Consider the following 14,381-nt stretch of genomic DNA (forward strand, 5'->3'; position numbering starts at 1 on the left):
GCTTACTTTCCTAATGTATAAGGTCTTTCCAGCCTCCTGAGGGCAGGAGACAGAAAGGAAAAGAAATGCCTTTCAGGAAGAAAACGCCAATAAAACAGGAGTTCCCCCAAAATAATTAGCAGTACGAGAGGAAAAACTAACATCAACTTTCCCTAAGGGAAGGCTTCAAATTTATGAAATCTATATATCCAAAGGTCATTGAAGCTCACGGAATCCATTGCTATATTAGATCGTTGTTAATTGCAACAGCTTTTCCAGACCTCAAGCAATGCACAGAGAAAACACTCCCCAGGACCATTTCTTTCCTTCTTTTGGTTTTTTGGTTAACCACAGGAACAAAATGGAACAGGACACCATGGGCACAGCCACCATGTCCACGAGAGGCTGTTTCCAGGCATCGGGGGCACAGGGCAGAGCACTGCAGCAGCAAAAGGACCCAAATGGATGCACACACGTCCCTCCTCATCAAGGAACACGTCTTGCATCCCGTGCCAACGGGGAACTTGAAAATATGTTAGCGGTGAGCAAGTCTGCAGGGAGCCAGAGAAAACTGAGTAACTAACACAATCCTAATTTGCCAACTGATACAGATGGCTTTCAACAGGAAGGTAATAACAAGTCTCAGGAAAACATAAGCCCTCCCAGGAAGAAGAGGGTCATTTTGGCACTGAATTTTTCTGAATGTTCTCAGAAAACTCAGCAGGAAATGGAAGAATGGAAACGTTCTCCCACTGCATAAGTTCTTTCATCAGGTTAGATTAGATTAATGCCCCCAGGAAGGATTACTGCTCTAGGCAGTTAATGGGTGCTCCTATCTCAGTTCTCATGGTGCTTTTCTCCCAGTGACTGAAACAGCACTAACAAGTTTCATCCCTAATTTCCCCACAAAGACACAGCTCTGTTACCTGCAGGCCACACTGTTCAGCACAGCAGAGAAGCAGCAAAATATATCCACTCGGACCGAACACAGAATACAAATAGCATTCCAGTGCTATTTCCCCTCTTTCTTCTGTTTTCTAAATATGCAGAAGCAAATTGAAACTCAGACATTTCTCCCTGTTTTCTTAATGGAACTTTAGCAAGCCTGCTGTGCAATTGTCTGCAAGAGGCTACAGAAAACAAAAAAGGGCAAAGCAAACCGCAGGGGTTAACCTGCAGGGCAACTACTTTAGTAGAAGCAGCTGAAAACAAATCATTTGTAGGCACACACGTGAAGCCAAGGCTTATTTGTCAGACGAGCGAGTATCAAAGGCTTTGAACATAGCCATCCACCTCCTGTGTCACCCGCAGCAGTCCCGTGTTTGCAGCGTTACAGCCAACTGTAATGACAAAGCCTCTGCAAAAGGAGTGATACAAACGACAGGAAAGATGGAAGAACTAACGGTGACTGCGTGTCTGAAGGGCAGTTCTTCATGCAACAAGCCTGGAATGGTTACGGGCGATTAGTGAAAGCAACGCGACACATGAAGACATTTGTCCTGGAGCAGCAGCTGGGCAGGAGAGGAAGGGACAGGTGCAGCACTGCCCCAGGAAACGCCCACAGCACTCTATTTCCAGTGCCTGACAGGGGTACTGAAACACAGCAGTGATGAAGCCCGTCCCTATTAGGGCAAAGCTTGACTCTCAGTGAGCCTGCAGTGCTCCCCACCACAAGCACACCCTGCTTTGGCTCTTGTGACTGATGCTCTTTATCAGGTAGTTTCTTTTGAGCCGACAAAAGACACCTTCCTGTGTGCAGACATATCACATCTAGAATGTTCCAGGAAAGCAAAGTCCATCCATCCACTGTCACTTCACTTCTGTGGCAAGCAATATGAGGAAAGCCAACAACTATTCACATAACCAAACCCCAGCCACCAAACTTGCCTGGCACTTGAACTTGCTGGCCCCTGTACCCACCCATCCATCCACTGCCTGCCCAGCAACTGAACTGTACATCTCATAGAATCACAGAATTAGCCAGGTTGGAAAAGACCTACAAGATCATCCAGTCCAACCATCCACCTACCACCAACAACCCCACTAAACCATGTCTCCCAACGCCACATCTAAATGTTTCTTGAAAACATCTCAGCAACACAACATTATTCTCAACTGAGATTAACCATCCGTATGCTCTCAAAACAGCTTCTCAAGCTATTTTTTCAAATCAGCATTTAGTTTTATCACTCACTAATGTGATATTTCCTCTCTCCTCCCCACCCTTCCCCCATTCCATGTATTCGGTGAAATTGCTGCTTCTGCAAATCACACTGCTAACGCTGAACCTTTGTTGATTAGATGGGGAAAGCCGTGGCTGAAAACAAACCAAATGGCAGAAAATAGATCCCTGTGCAGTAAGATGAAGTACTAGATAATGCATGCAACAGCCCTGACAAAAGAACAGTCAGTCTCCAGATTTGCATGAGAATCTCATCAAGCTCAGTAGATGGCATCTGCAATTACAATAACCTGCCCCATCTTGGTGGGAAAAAAAAAAACAACCAGGAAAAAAAAAAGAGAGAGAGAGAGGTAGGGTTGAACTCACTTGGGTAAATCACGTTTCCATCTGTTTTGTCAGCATTTCAGGTCCTTTTGAATCCTGGGCACTACTTTCCCCCTTGTCCCAAAGTTAGGTTTGTTTATTGTTACTTCTTAGTTTAAGCATCACTTTTACACAGTTTGAGGGTTATTCTGTCCTGACCCATGCACCATTGCTGTCTGACCCAATAAGAAGCCAGGCTAGCCCATGACCCTCCATCAACCCTCAGAAAAGGATGCAAGGATGAGAAGTGCCCCAGTCAGTACATGCCTGCGCTCCCTGAGAACCAACCAGCTTGAGGACAAGGATGGCAAACTGCTCCCTACATGGCCACTATGGGAGGCAAAAATCCCATTACAGGAAATCCACTTCAATATTTCAAGTGTGGAAGAAAATGACTTTTGCTTTTTGTCACCAGCAGTCTGGGGCACAGATTCAGCACCGCTTCCTATAGATGCACCTCAGGCAGCCTGCTAGCAAACAGAGGCCATGCTTACCTTTGCTGTCACCATTTCCCTCTGTTCCCACCTTTAAACAGAGATCCTATGAACTATAACATAACCTTAAGAAATTGAAAGTACACCTAGAAGGCTAGCACAGGAAGTGCAAGCACTGCTGCTAACTGTCTCTGTCATCAGCTCAGAAGCAATGAGCATGTCTTCTTGCAGGGCGCAAATAAACCCAGTAAATACCAGGAATGAGGTGGAAGCAGCTCCACCCTAACTCCTACTCGTCCAGTGCTTTGCTGCACCACCCAGACACTCCTGGATGAACCAGGTTTTCAAGAAAGATTGGCTCCCGTAATTAATCCACTTAATTTTTTAGGGAGCAAGAAAGCTTCATGCATAGAGTTACGGATTATGTCATCCTACAGCCAATTTGCCACTCCTCAGACCTCCCTGAGTGACCACAAACAGCAAAGTATTCCATCTGGGTCCCCATGGCTGCACACATGCCTCTGGCTGGCTGGGACCCAATTACAGTTACTGAAAAGCAGCCCATGACACTGCCCTCACGGCAACGCGGTAATTGAAACCAAGGTGCAAGCAGACCTGCTGCTCACATACAGGGGGTGATTACTGACAGCATCTCAGCAATTAAAACCAACTCAAGCAACTCACATTGCCAGACAGTTTCAGAGACTGCAGATGAGAATTTTCAACTGAAGCAATAAACACATAATAGCTCAAGAAGATGCACGGGGTAGCACTGGGCACAACTCCACTGCTTCTGACAGCAATCAGTGGCCGAGCAGATTAATAATTAACCAGGAAGGAATAAGCTGCTAAAGGCTGTGCTGGCTCTAAGTACAGACACAATAAGAAAACAGGAGCAGATTTGCTCACGTTGGGATATCAAGATGAAAGGCTGTCCACTCAGCAGCGATGGCGCGTTTTCTAATACCAAGGCTGTCGGCAAAGCCCCTAAAGCAGCAACAACAAACAGGCTGGATTCGGGGGAAATTCATAAAAGCATAAGTGTTAAATAAATAAATCAACATAAATCAATAAATAAATCAACACAGGTAGTCCTGCACAGGGCCAGACCCCACTGCTGGAAGAGTGCACCTCCTCAGCACACCTTCATGCTTCTGATGCCAAATACCAACCTTCCAAGTGTTGCGCCCAGAGACACATACAGGAAGAGCAGGGAGAACTGCAGACATACCTGCTCAGAGTGTTGACTTCTCTGAAGACACCAACGGCAAGACAGAGCACGATCCTCATTGGCGTGGGGGAACTGGCAAATCCTGTGAATGTCAGAGAGAGTGTTAATTAGTGACACTGATAAAACATGACTGGTGAAAGGAAAGGAAGCCAAGTCAAGCTCAGGAGAAAGTGATGGATGCTAGATCTCTGCACTGAACATATTCCAGCCTACTTCTTGCCCCACAGCTAGGTACCAGACACAAGGTTCTTAAAGGACTTAACCAAAATCGTAGAAGGAAGACAAGGTAAAAGGCAAGACTATCTGTCCCAAAGCAAGACTGTCTGCCCAGCAAAGCTTCCTCAGCAGTCAGTGCACTGAAGTTAGGGTCTAAGTAGGGGAGCCAATAAGACTGAGACACTGGATGAGTGGTCACTGCTATACTCTACTGCTCCTTTCTGAGATCCTGTTGAAGATCTTCTGCAGTTCCTTCTGTTTCGTAAAGCAGACAAATTCCACCTGATGTCAGAGCCACACTGCTTCTGCTTTGCTCTTATTTATTCAGTGTGATGGTTTCATGATGCAAATGGTTCGATATATCCTACCAATTGTCTTATACAGCCTTTGTACCTGAGTCACACCAAAAGACATCCAGCAGCACTGAGCAAAAGCAGTGACAGAAGTCCGCTCTGCTGGCTGTGGAAACACCCAGCTGTACGTATTCAAAGTCCTCGCTGCACGCCAAAGAAGAGACTTCAGAAAAATAGATGCCTTACAGGAAATGTTTCTATGCAGCCACAAAGAGACATTTGTCTGGCCATACAACTGCAGCAGAGGTCACCATGTAGAGTAACAGAAAAACATGTAAGACAGTTTTACTCTTTCCTGTTCTGAGGTAATCGTCTGGGGACAGCAACGAGCACAGTAGCTGAACAACCATCCTGAAGCACATTTTACTTGAGAGCAGATTAGAAGGTGGGGGAAGTAAGGAAACAAGCCCAGCAAAAGCGCACAGGGAAAGCGAGGGTGGGACAACAACTGTAAGCAGCATTTCAGTCAGAGCACCAAACCAGCAAGGGGGATGTTCCGAGGCTCTAACAACCGGATCAGCTCAAGGACGTCTCACATATTTCCTGCCAACTGGAGGACCTCATTATGAACTGCGAGAAAACTTACTCATGCAGCGCATCAGTTTACCTTGGACTGAGAAAAAGAGACCTGCTTGTTTTCCCTAGTCTCTGTGGGTGACTCACGGATGTCAACCACAATATTATTTTTTTAAATAGAGAAAAATCATAAGCCATTCAAACCCCCGTTGTCTCCTTTCCCATTACAGAAGGGCTGAAGGCATTTCTAAGGATGAAAACAATGCTGAAGACCACAAGACACAGACGTCGGAGGCGACCCTCAAGCACAAATTTTCCATCACTGCTTATAATGCTCTCCCTGTCGCTTTACATTATCCCTCTAATAAGGACATAAGTTATTTATTCGCATTATATACCTCCAGGAGAGTCTTTGTTGTATTTCTTTTGAAGTCACTAAGCGAACACCGTTCTGCAGTGGAACATGAAATCTCTACAAAGACAGAAATAATTACAGTGCAAACCCAATCTGGCCAATAATCTTCAGTGACAGCTTATTTATACAATACAGAAATGTAATTTTCCCCCGGCAAGGAAATCCCTGCCTTGGCTTCACATGGCTTACATCTGAAAGGAGCTGCATTAGCTTCGCAGGGCTTTATCTCTGTCGGCATCAACCCATTCCCGCACCAGTGCTCAGCCTGCTGCTAAGGAAAGCATCCAGCGCTCCTGTGGAGACAACTATTTCCCCTTTCCTCTTCCCCCACCACTCTTTCTCCTCTAGCAACTTTCTGGATGCAATCGCTACTACTGGATAACGTTACAGAAACATTACTGGCAAAGCTCAAACTCGTCTACTACCGGTACTGCCAAGCAAGACGAACAGAGATGGCTGTAGCTTCTTTAAGTGCTGCTGACTGCTAGATTCAATGAAACCCACATGCAGGTGGCTTGGCCTGCCATCCCAAAGCAAGCTCAACTCTCAGACAAAGCATTTTGTCCCACAGCAGCCAGAAACACTGGAAACACTGCTCAGTGCCAAGGACTCAATCGTGTGCTCTGATCATGGTGCAAGGCAACCAAATTACAAAGCAGAGGGGTAGAGGACCAAGCAATACTGAGTGACCTACAAAGGGAGAGGATAAGGAATGACGGGTGTAAGCAAAGCAACAAGGCAGAGAAACAGCAGGGCTCTGCACAGTGGGAGGGCAGCAGCTGCTTTCTGCCATTGGTAGGTCTTGGCGAACTTGGCAGGCCTCTTCCAACCTAGATGAAGGCAGCTCTGGCCAAGAGAGCAGGCAAGGGGCAGTGAGAGGACCCAGTGGCTCCAACTGGTCTGCCAATCCCCAGGACTGACCATGCAGCTTTGCTAATGCCCCCCGGTCAAGAGCAGATATACGCATTATTAAAGAGGCCTCACGTTCAAGTCTAAAGAGGGGTATGAGGTGTTTCCCGTTAGCATTGAGAAATCATAAAGTTTTGTTTAAGAGGCTCACGGTAATTTTCTCCCCCTCTCCTGTGGCCTGCCGGTGATGATCTTGCAACACCAACATCTTTAAGCTCAAGCAAACAGCTCTGGCCTCCCCACAGACTACAGCAAGGCTTAGTTACTACATGGCTTTTAACAGGAATGATGTGCAATCCCCTCCAATACAAGCACGTATGACTAACTCCTAGGGTGTGGAAGCACACCAAGAGAGCTATCAAAAATATTCAGGCTCCACAGCCCTCAGAACTTGAAAAGTCATCATCAAGGCAGCAACAAAGGGCACCTACCATGACAGCTCTTCAGCATGAGACGGGTCAGACAAATGCTTATAACAAGGCAGGCGTGAAAATAAACCTACCCCTAGGCCTACGACCAAAGGAGAACAGGATGGCAGAATTTGTCCTGTTCCCTCCCAGAGAGGGGCTAAGACATCGTGCCTGCATTTGCAGTGTATTTAAGCAGAGAAATACTCTGCTTGATACATCCGGAAGAAATGTTTTATTTAAGAACTGAGCTCAAAGTCTTTCTGGGGGGAGAACTCCCCTGGGTTAATTGGGAAGCTGAACGTTTTCAGCTGTTACTCTGCACATACACTAAGCTGTCTGTCAGCAGTGCACCTCAAAGGACTCTGCTGACTTCAAAGCCTCTCAGAAATGTTAACACACATTGCAGTCCTCACCCCTCCTTTGCAAGGAGGGAAACTGAGGTAGAAGCAGCACGAACAAGTTTACAGTGAAATCTGCACTCAGCTTCCCTGCCAGATACGGCTGCACTCAGTACGCAGTGCTTACTCCCACTGCTGCTATCCCATCCCACAGGACCTCCAACTCTTCCAGAGCAGCCTTTTCCATCTTCCAAAACCTCATGGAATTTATCAAGGTACCATAAAACATGCTTTTTTCCCCACCACTCCCATGAAACTGAAAAAGCAGACCTTCCCTCATACACAGCAACTGCTCATGATGGAGACAGGAGGACCCAGTACTCATGTTTTCCCTCACACTTCTGGGGTGCAAATAACCCATCACTTCACTGTTTCAAATCAGACAGCCCTGCCTTTTCCCTCCTTCTTGTCCCAGTCATCTACTCCACACTTGTGGATCAAATGAACCACAGTTGCTACCAACCAGAAATCATCCCAGAAGGAAGAAAACACAGGGAAAGGAGACTGTTTTCTGGCAGGAGCAGTTTGCCATCAGCTAAGCTGATAGGAAGCACGGCCCAAGACAGATGGCACAGTGGTACAACTGGAAACGCAGGTGAGGCTTTCAAGTTATGGCACAGCTCTGGAAAGAAGTAACCCCCTCTTGATGTGCGTCTCTGCACAGGGTAAGTCACACAAAACCACTTTAACAGCTCCATTCACCGCCCAACTACGAACCCACTGGAAACAGCCTGGTGGTGTGCCTCCTGAGGTCTGCAGATAGGGCTGATGTGTCCTAACAGTCACACACTGCAGCTGTGTAAGTCTTGTGGCTTAACGAAGAACAGCAGGATATCTGGGTGGGTGTTTTCTTTTGCTGTGTTTCTGCCATAGCTGAAGGGTGTTCTGAAAAGGTTTTCAGGAAAAGAGCAAGGCTAGACACCAGACGTACGCCAATGATCTAATAAAAGCTTTTAAAGAAAGCAGACAGCAGCATGCTGACAATAAATACATACAGGTCTTTGCAATATCAAAGTTGAAAAGCATCCAGATGTTTCAAGGCTGCCACAGCCCTAAGTGCCAGGCTCATGCCCCCAGTGCCCCCAGCCCACTCTTCCTTCAGTTGGGATGGATGGAGGCTCAGGGAGCAAGGGGCTGCAAGCAGGAGACCTCACCTCCAAAAACAGCGAGAACACAATTGGAAGAAGTAAAAGCCACAAAGCCATGCTGCACGGAGGGAGCTGCAGGCTTAGAAATGACAGTGCACCCAGAAGTGCCATCTATCTATAACTATCCATTCCAGCAACAGCTCTATCTAGCTCTCCTGCCCCTGGATCTCAGAGACAAACAAGGCAGAGCTCATCTTTCCCTCTTTTTTTTTTTTTTATTATTTTATTTAAGATTATGCAGCATTAGTCACACAGCTCCTGACACAGCTGCCGTGAAGCCTCCAGGCAAGTCTCGCTTCTGAGCTGGGAGCAGTCTCCTCTGCACCCTCACACCAAAACCACCAGCTCTGCTTGGCACCCAGCACGGACAGAAAAGCACAGTTAAAACCCTTACACTCAAGTCTCACCCTTCATAGAAATACCCAGTGCTGCTTCTCCACTTTATACGTTTTGAGGTTTTCTTCCCCGGAAACAGCACACGGCTTTGAGTTTCCATGGCATTCAAATCAATTAACCAGCCAAGCATCTCCAACCGCCTTGTTCTCAGTTCTCCTGATAACTGTTACCACGTAGAGTACACGCACTCCGCAGAAATATCCCAACGCATCCTTAACAAAGCCATCAATTTTATTACAAAGCTCAAGCCTTCATCTCGGCAGAAATTCATCTCACATCAGTTACGGGAAAACAAAACAAAACAACCAGACAAACCTGACTGATTAATTCAGGCCAGGTTTAACACAGCAGACACCAGCAGGCATTTCCAAGTCAGCTGCGACCTGCTGAAGCCACAGGCCTCATGCTTGGCGGGACACTTTATCTCAAAGAGCTCCCTGTAGCCCCTCTCAATTGAAGAGCTGGTTGGCGGGTCTGACACACCTCAGAGCTGGCCACGAAGGAGCATGGCTGGAGTCTGATAAGCAGCAGGACGATCCCTCCCTTTCGGCAACTGCAGTTTTATCACAAAACTGCAGCACAAAGCTCCCAGTTTGGATTGGGGCAGCTCTGCAAGCTTCTTGCCAGCCTATACTGGAGGAAAAGTTTTTGTTGCCATTAAGCTGAAAGCACAGCCTCAAGTCAAACCACTCCAATGGTCAAATCTTCCACAGCTTTCCAAAAGCCCCACTTCACACTCACTTTCCACCCCACTTGATCTCACCCCGAGCAGCCTCCACGGGGTCTCTTCACACACGAAGGCACCAGCATGGAGCTGTCAGGTCACCTCTTGAGCTCCTCAGGGCTGAGCAGATGCAGTGCCAGAAGGTCTCCAGGCGCAGAAATAAGGGAGGACCCAGAGGAGCCAGCTCCCCAGTGTGGTGACATGAATGTCCAGCTGCTTGTAGTTTTTCAACACGCATCGTACTAGAACCCAGCCAGCACTAACACTCTAATAGTCTCTAGTCTCAGCCCATCCACCAGGTCGGCTTGCAGTGCTACAGCAGCTGGAGCATAAAAGGAACTTAGTTCAAGGAAGCCAGGCAGAGACAGCACCTGCAGAGCCTGCTGTGGGATTGACACCTTCAGCTTAAGACAGTCAAAGGGGTGAGGCCACCAGGCTCCACTTGCTCAACCTCAAGATGTCAAGAGCAAACAGGAGAACGCACTGAGAGTCTCCAGGAGGCCAATGGTGCCAGCACCAGCCCTTTTCCCAGGGAGCAGTGTGATGGGTCAGCACAGCAGCAGCTCAGCACTGGCACAGCCATCTGGGCAGCGATGCAGCAACCCAATGGGGACGCAGATGTGGCTCAAAAATACTTCAGTAAAGCACAGTTCCAGCACAGGGCCACCCCAGCTGTTGCTACCTTGGCACAAGCAGCAGAGAGGTGGTTTAACTGAGGACCAGGGACACGAGAGCCACCAGGTAAACGAACACTGAGCTGCAGGTTTCCCTGTGAAACTCATGAGGCAAGTCAGCGAGCAGAGAAAATACCAGCGCTTTGAAACAATTTTGGTAACTGTACCCGGTTAGCAGTGCAATCAGCGCCAGTAAACACACACAGAGCTTGTGACCTACTTCTAACTTTACCACCCACGTTACATCCTCCCTGGTAAGTCACCTCTGTTCTGGCAGCGATGCTCTCACCACTGCTTTTGACTCATGAAACTGACAGGGAAGAGAAGAAGCAAGACGGTAAGAACACAACCCAGAGACTATGACAACAGGTTTTCAAGAAACTAAATTTCTGCCTGAAATTCCTCTAAACGCACAGGTGCTTCTCTTACCATCTGCTCTCCTGCCTGCTCTACACTGAAATCATTGGCAAGACAGGCAACTCGCTGCCGGCACAGCTTTGCTGCTGAGATTAGTAGCAATTAAAGCAGGGAAGGACACGCTGAAAAATTTCACTTTGGGAAAAGAAAATCGCACGACTATCTTAAAACATGAGCAAAAGGCACATAAAGTACACATAAGGTACTAGATGATCTTAGCACTCTTTCCCAACCTTAATGATTCTATGACTCTAAGCATACCCCAGCCAACGTGCTGAGTCCCAGGGAATGCGGCTGCTGGGGGGCAGGAGATTTAAGAACCAGAGCTGAGGCTTGATGTAAGTCCTGCTGCGTTCCATCTTCAGACTGCGCTTCTCTGCGTAAAGCTGAATGGTCAGACAGCGCTGGCTCCCGTGCCTGATTTCCAGGATCCAAGCTACGAGGAAAGCTAAAAATATCCCAATTAACCATTCCTTTCCAACGCGGATAATACCCTGCCACCAGGGTATATTATATGACTGCAAACAGGAAGATGCGGTCTCCAAAAAAAAAATCAAAATGGGAAAAGAGCTGGCCAGGAGAGCAAACTCTGAAATCAAGTGCGGGCCACACCACTAAAAAAAATGCAGAGGAGCTCACGCTAAAAACTCCTGCTGTGGCTCCAGTGCACTTGCAAGCTTTCACCCCGATCTGACACACACACAGGAACACTTCCGTGCTGTCTGCCCTGCTCTGGTGACACACAGAGCTCGTTGGGGATACGTCCCTTGCAAGCCATCTCCCAGCTGCGGGCTGGGCCCCGTGTCATCCTGCACGCCACGAGTTAAAGCAGGAAGCCTTCATTTGCGGTACAATCCACGACAAGCAGACTGCTAGGCTCCAAGAGGCAGCACGGCTCCAGAGCCAAGCATTTCTTCACACACACATTTCATAGTGATTTTTTCCACTACCCAATCTTTACGCTGACATCTACACTTTTAAATACCAGCTGTGGGTAAGTCGGGGAGTACGTTGACAGCGGCGCACCAGGGAGAACCAGCAAATCCTCTCGGTTCAAGGCTGTGCACAGGCTTTACGGCAGAATTACATCTACCTGCCAGGCACGGGGCTACCATTAATGGAATTAGCAGGCACTCTGCCTCAGCCTTACCGAGGCGGGATAGAGTGGCAGCCGGCCAGTCCCATCCGACTCCATCCTCACCGCCTGCCCAGCTTTGTTGTCTGCCCAGATGAGCCCAACGCGTGACGAGGGCTCGGAACAAAAGAAGCAAATGCGAGCTGTCCAGGACAATCAATATCCCTCTAGGAATGACCAGGCCCCACATCAGCGATCTTCCAGTCTCACTGAGCTCTCATGCAGCACAGAATGGAAATGCATGCCAGTGGTGCCAGAGCAAGCCCACGGCCAAGCAGCATATCCAGCCATCCCGCAACTGCTGAGACTGCCCAAGTCCTGGCATCTGTTCCAAAAACACTGAACAAAACAGAGAGCACTCCTTCCAAGGCACATCACGGCAGAGCAGCCAAGACTTCACCACGGACACTGCCCTGCATGGGGTTCAACAAGGGCAAATGCAAAGTCCTACAGCTGGGGAGGAATAACCACGTGCATCAGTACAAGGTTAGGGGCTGACCTGCTAGAGAGCAGCTCTGTGGAGATGGGGCTGGGTGTCCTGGTTGACCAACAGCTGACCACAGGTTGGCCATGAATCAGCAGTGTGCCCTTGTGGCCAAGGCCAATGGTATCCTGAGGCACATTAAAAAGAGAACGGCCAGCATGTCAAGGGAGGTGATCCTTTCCTTCTACTCTGCCCCGGTGAGGCCACATCTGAAGCACTGCGTCCAGCCCTGGGCTCCTCAGTTCAAGAAATACAGCGAACTTCCAGAGAGAGTCCAGTGGAGGACCACAAAAATGTCAGGGGCCTGGAGCATCTCCCTTATGAGGAAAGGCTGAGAGACCTGGGACAGTTTTCAGCCTGGAGAAGACTGAGAGGGGATCTCATCAACGCTTATAAATATGTAAAGGGTGGGAGTCAAGTGGATGGGGCTGGGCTCTTTTTTAACAGTGCCCAGCGATAGAACAAGTGGCAACAGGCACAAACAGGAACATAGGAAGTTCCACCTGAACATGAGGAAGAACTTCTTAACTGTGACTGTAACAGAGCACTGGAACAGGCTGCCCAAAGACGCTGTGGGGTCTCCTTCTCTGGAGATATCCAAGACCCACCTGGACACCTTCCTGTGTAAACCCGCTTTAGCAGGGGGTTGGACTTGATCCCTACCCCTACAATTCTGTGATTCCATCATGCATGAGCTATCACATAGCCATGCTGAGCAACGTGCAGCATGGCACAACCCAGTCCCTTAAATCATCCCTGCGCTACCAAAAAGCCACCAAAAGCCAACAGACATACAGCAAGCAAGCCTACTGCAAAGCCCAGAGTGCACTGCAACTCAGTATCCCTGGGGACGGTTCTTTGCACAAAGTTGCCATAGATTAGGGTTTTTCTTCCCTAGACACCTGCAAAGAGACTTCTCTGTCACATGCAGGAAGAGAGTGTGAGTAGAAAATGGAGATTCATCAGCACTCAGCGTTTGCCTGCATCAGTACCCAAGGAACAAATGAGGGAGACCGGGGATGGGGTTGATGGAGCACAGCTGAAGTCAGTGCTCTCATGCCCCACACCTGCACTTACTCTGCAGCTGCTCTCAGCAGCACAGGGTGCAGGAAGGCAGGCTGCCTCGTGACAGGAAAAGCCCTCAAAGCGCTGAGGAGGTGAAACCTCACATCTGAGAGCATCTATGCAAAGTGCAGCCAACTCACAGCACGAAATGTTTCTTCCAGCTCTACAGAGTCCAGTAGATGCTTTGCAAAACTGAGCAGGGGAAACGCCATCCCTGGCGCCTAAGGCAGGTGAGGTCTGCCAGGACGGATACTCACAAGCAGCTCCTGTTTCTGTGTGTCAGAACAAAAAAGAGAAGCAAGAGCATACAGTCCTGCAGCTCAGCGGGACAGATGTCAAAGAGAGAGGAGGACAACAGAGTGTCAGAATGATGCATGTGCAATGCTCTCCAGGCCGGCAGCCGGGGAAAGCTTACATGGGGTTAAAATAATGGCTAAGGTACGGGGCTGTCAGAGCTGTGAGTCAAGCTCCCAGTCAGGAAGGCACACTGCGGAGGGGTGTGGTGGCAGTTGTTTGGTCGCTGCCATTTGGGTTTTTCGAAGATAAATGTGTTTGCTGGCTGCTCTCCCCTTGGCTGAAACACAAGCAGGAGAGCAGCTCACAGCCACGAAAACGAGCAACGAGAGGCAGGAGGGCTTCTAGAGAGCTGAAAGAGCGCTGCTTGGGCCCTTCAAAGAAAGATGCAACATTAAAAAGGACACGTAAACTTAAACTTTCCAGTGGTTTCGATAAAAAAAGCATTCAGACCAGCTACTAACAGCACTGCGGGAGACAAAACCCATCCACAGACCAGAACCTGTCAAGGAAGCGCAATAAACAACAGAAGAGCGGAGCGACGGGCGAAGCAGAGCGGAGCTACACGCACGGCGCAGCCCGGCGGGGCTCAGCCGCACGGCTCCGGACCCGCTGCCGCTCCCGCAGTCCCGGCGCAG

At 48.7% G+C, this 14,381-nt stretch overlaps 1 protein-coding gene across 4 annotated transcripts in view; it reads right to left on the minus strand.

The window, feature by feature from the left end:
• Positions 1 to 11,251, minus strand: part of LOC110400760 (USP6 N-terminal-like protein) — a 62,654-nt gene extending 51,403 nt beyond the window's left edge. For 3 of the 4 annotated variants that reach the window (XM_021400923.1, XM_021400921.1, XM_021400922.1), the window contains exons 1-2: positions 11,027 to 11,247; positions 4,190 to 4,271 (exon numbers count right to left, since the gene is read on the minus strand). The gene's annotated coding sequence lies outside the window, so the exon portion shown is untranslated. Of the gene's footprint in view, positions 1 to 4,189; positions 4,272 to 11,026 lie in introns of all 4 variants that reach the window. The other variant, XM_021400925.1, reaches the window with a different exon arrangement.

Source organism: Numida meleagris, chromosome 6, assembly GCF_002078875.1.
Source record: "Numida meleagris isolate 19003 breed g44 Domestic line chromosome 6, NumMel1.0, whole genome shotgun sequence".
Classification (NCBI taxonomy): domain Eukaryota; kingdom Metazoa; phylum Chordata; class Aves; order Galliformes; family Numididae; genus Numida; species Numida meleagris.